This window comes from Sinocyclocheilus rhinocerous, unplaced genomic scaffold, assembly GCF_001515625.1.
Source record: "Sinocyclocheilus rhinocerous isolate Xijiao unplaced genomic scaffold, SAMN03320098_v1.1 scaffold601, whole genome shotgun sequence".
NCBI lineage: Eukaryota > Metazoa > Chordata > Actinopteri > Cypriniformes > Cyprinidae > Sinocyclocheilus > Sinocyclocheilus rhinocerous.
This window is the reverse complement of record NW_015656605.1, coordinates 1,389,109-1,393,512: the sequence shown is the minus strand read 5'-3', so window position 1 is coordinate 1,393,512 and position 4,404 is coordinate 1,389,109. Positions and strand designations below refer to the sequence as shown.

Genomic DNA, 4,404 nt, shown 5'->3' with positions numbered 1-4,404 from the left:
ATATACACACACATACACAAAGAAAAACAAGTAGATAGAATAGAAAAAATAGAAAGCTAGTGTTTGTTTGTTTTTTTTGTTTTTTTTTTTAATAAAAAAATTAAAAAGAAGATAAATATAGATAAAGTAGAATTAAAATAGAATAGAAAGTGTTCGAGTTAGAGGGTCAAATAAAGGTGGAACAGATGTGTTTTTAGTCGTTTCTTGAAGATGGTTAAGGACTCAGCTGCTCGGATTGATTTGGGCAGGTCATTCCACCAGGAGGGAACAGTTAATGAAAAAGTCTGTGAAAGTGATTTTTTGCCTCTTTTAGATGGCACAATAATACGCCGTTCACTTGCAGAACGCAAGCTTCTAGAGGGCACATAACTCTGAAGTAATGAATTTAGGTAAATGGGTGCAGAGCCAGTGGTGGTTTTGTAGGCAAACATTAATGCCTTGAATTTAATGCGAGCAGCTACTGGTAGCCAGTGCAAATTGATGAACAGAGGTGTGACATGCGTTCTTTTCGGCTCATTAAAGATTAATCTTGCAGCTGCATTTTGGATTAATTGTAGAGGTTTGATAGAAGTGGCTGGAAGACCTGCCAAGAGAGCATTGCAATAGTCCAGCCTGGATAGAACAAGAGCTTGAACAAGGAGTTGTGTTGCATGTTCTGAAAGAAAGGGCCTGATCTTTCTAATGTTGTATAAAGCAAATCTGTAGGAACGGGCAGTTTTAGCAATGTGGTCTAATGGGTTTGTTGAAACCACAAGCAGTTCTGTCTTAGCCAGGTTGAGTTGAAGGTGATGGTCCGTCATCCAACAAGAAATGTCTGTTAGACATGCTGAGATGCGAGCAGCTATCGTCGGATCATCAGGATGGAATGAAATGTAGAGTTGAGTGTCATCAGCATAGCAGTGATATGAAAAGCCATGTTTCTGAATGACAGAACCTAGTGATGCCATGTAGACAGAGAAGAGCCTGAGGCACCCCAGTATATAGATGTTGCGACTTGTACACCTCGCCTCTCCAAGATACCTTGAAGGACCTATCTGAGAGGTAAGACTCAAACCACTGGCGTGCAGTTCCTGAGATGCCATTTTCCAATAGGGTTGACAGGAGAATCTGGTGGTTCACCGTATCAAAAGCAGCAGACAGATCCAGCAAAATAAGTATAGAAGATTTGGAAGCCGCTCTTGCCAGTCTTAGGGCTTCAACAACTGAAAGCAAGGCAGTCTCAGTCGAATGTCCACTTCTGAAGCCAGATTGGTTGCTGTCCAGGAGGTTGTTCTGTGCATGACAAGCAAGGGACTATGGGAAATGGAGTCCAACACATATAACATAAAAACGGGAGAGTGCCCTCAAGTGGCCAGTCCAGGGCACCACAACCAGACACTGTGACAAAGTGTTCTAAAACGTTGGCCAAATGGAAAAATGTAAATCCTAAAAAGTAAGGGGCCCAAAACTGATCCCTGGGGAACACCAGAGTGCACCACACCGACCTCAGACCTGCAACCACCCATCACAACAAACTGCTTGCGATCAGAGAGGTAGGACTTAAACCACTTCAATGCAGAATCAGAAACCCCAAAGATAGTCTCTAAACGGGTGATTAAAATAGAGTGATCTATAGTGTCAAAAGGTGCACTAAGATCAAGAAGAATCAGTATAGATAGATGGCCAGATTCAGAAGCCATTAACAAGTCATTAGTGACCTTAACTAACGCTGTTGCAGTGCTGTGGAGTTTACGAAATCCAGATTGAAGTGGCTCAAAAAGATCATTAGAGGAAAGATGAGAAAGCAATTGAGAAGCCACTCTTTGTTCTAAAATTTTGGCGAGGAATGGAAGATTAGAGATGGGACGAAAATTATTCAGTTTATCAAAGTCCATGTTGTTAGTTTTTGGTACAGGGGTGACAACAGCAATTTTAAGTGCTGCTGGCACAACACCAGTGCACAGAGAGTCATTGACAATTCACAAAACAACAGGAAAAAGGGAATCAAAACATAATTTGAACAGACAAGATGGTATTGGATCAACTCTGGAAGTTGAAGCTTTCATTTTCAAAACCATATTACAGAGAGACTGGGAGTCATGAATAGCAAAGTTAAAGAGAGAAATACCAGAAAATGCAGAAATATTTAAGGAAGAGGCAGCAGAAGTATGAGTAGTAATAATGTGGTTACGTATATTTTCAATTTTGGTGCTAAAAAACATATTACAAAGGTGAGTTGAAGCAGGAACAGGCTGTGCTTTTTAAGCAGCTTGTTGATTGAGTGAAACAGTTGTTTAGGGTTTCTCTGATTGCTGACAATTATCTGAGAAAAATAAACAGATCTAGCTGACACAATTTCAGCCTTATATTTAAGTAAGCTGTCTTTCCATGCCTGGTAATGAACAGTTAAACCTGATATGCGCCATCTACACTCCATTTTACGACACATAGCCTTCATAGCACGCAGATCATCACTGTACCAAGGAGCGGAGCGTGCAAAAGAAACAGATCGTGATTTCAAGGGAGCCAGCGTGTCCAGGCCAGACAAGAGAACAGAATTCAGCACAGAGACTTTATTATCCAGATCATCAGATAGAGAAACACAGCTTAAAGAAGAATCAATAAAATTTGAAAAATCAGTGGGCTCAATAGATCTCCACTTGCGATAATTAATGATGTGAGAAGTGGTAGTGTCCATGTCAGATAATTCCATGTTAAAAAAGACAGCCCGATGATCAGACAGACCTAAATCAGAGGTTGACAACTGAGACACAAATGAACCATTGGAAATCACAAGGTCTAAAGTGTGGCTTTTGTCATGTGTAGGACAGTCCACAAGTTGGTTTAACTCAAAGCACTCCAATAAGGAAAAAAATTAATTTTTTTATTGTGGAATCTATTATATCCATGTGGATGTTGAAATCCCCCAAGAGAAGGATTCTCTCAAATATGAGTCAGAGAAAAGAAAATATATCAGAAAATTCAGATAAAAAGTCTTTATTTGACTTAGGAGGCCTGTAGACTGTAGCCACTGCAGTAGAGAGGGGCGCAGAAACACTCAAAGCAAGACATTCAAATGAGTCACATTTGGGAACAGCCATGGGACACATGTTGTACTGTTGATTGTGCAACACAATGATACCCCCACCTCTACCAGAGGGAGAGGGAGATCTAATAATTCATAGCCAGCAGCAGTCAGTTCATTAAAAAGAAGACCGTCAGATTCTTTGTGCCATGTTTCAGTTAAACAGACAAGGTCCAACTTTTGTTCTAAAATAATGTAAGATAAAATAACAGTTTTGTTGTTGACAGAGCGCGCGTTAAACAGTGCTGATTTTAGCAGACGCGAGGGAGCAGATGAATCCGAGGCAACCTCCACACGCTTGAGTGCTAATAAGTTATTAAAATTAACCACTGTAGGTCTAAACAGCAGTCTATGGGGTTTGCACAGAAAAGTCGGATAAGCGACAGATTTAGATGTTGAGCATAAAAAACTACGCCTTGAAGAGCGATGTATGTAACGCTTAGGTCGCAGTATTCCAACACGAATGTAGAGAGCAATGTATGCAGAGCATGTATGTCTTTCACCAAATCTAAGTTTCCCTTCAGGTTCAACAACTGGCGAGCAGTGTACCTGAGAACCATTCTGGGAGGGTCCACACCAACAGCAGCCTCACAGTTGTTGACATAAGTTGTTGACGTAAGCGGTGTACGTCCTGGGACAGGCAACAGGAGAGTAAATTCCAACAAACAGCACTCAAAGATAAAAGCAGTAGTCCAGCATGTGAAGCATGATTCCACATCATGGTAGAATAAAAAGACATAGACAGTCTTCACTGGCTCATAGCCATAGAAACAACTTAAAATAAACGGGAGAGAGGAGGGGCAGCCAAACGCGCCAGCGTGCCCCTTTCAATTTCAATTGCGTGCATTGATCAGATGTTGGAGAATCTGAATGCATATTTGGACAAAAGGCTGGGACTGATGCCATGATGACATGTGCCAGAAGTACAGTATCAAGTACTCAGAGAGTGGACTATGGGCCTTGCCAGACATTAAAAGAGCTTTTGGAAAGATGCAGCGCTTAAGGACAAACACCAACAGAGATGGCTTGTCTGTGATTTTGGTCAAACAAATTCTACAGCATCTACAGAAATGTGAAACTGACAAATTACAACGTGAGAACAAAGCAGAGGAAGCAAAGGTTCGAGCATTGGCTGAACAATTACAGAATGCAAAGAAGGACAAAGAAAGACTTTTAAATGAAAATGACAAGTTGCTGACTTTACTTTCCAAATGACAGGAATTAAAATCTTCAAGCAACTCTGTTGACAGTGGGACTGAATTTAACATCAACACATGTGTTCAGGCTACAAGGAACTCAAAGTTTAGACTTGCTCCTGTAATCAAGGATGTAACGTTGGT

The 4,404-nt window shown here is 40.8% G+C and overlaps 1 long non-coding RNA gene and 1 pseudogene across 1 annotated transcript in view; both read left to right on the top strand.

Annotated features, from left to right (window-relative positions):
* LOC107720428 (uncharacterized) overlaps positions 1-1,071 on the top strand; it is a 26,933-nt gene extending 25,862 nt beyond the window's left edge. Inside the window, exon 3 of the long non-coding RNA XR_001637613.1 lies at positions 969-1,071. This is a non-coding gene — a long non-coding RNA (uncharacterized LOC107720428). The remainder of the gene's footprint in view (positions 1-968) is intronic.
* Positions 1,072-3,915: 2,844 nt separating this feature from the next.
* LOC107720422 (uncharacterized) overlaps positions 3,916-4,404 on the top strand; it is a 5,058-nt pseudogene continuing 4,569 nt past the window's right edge.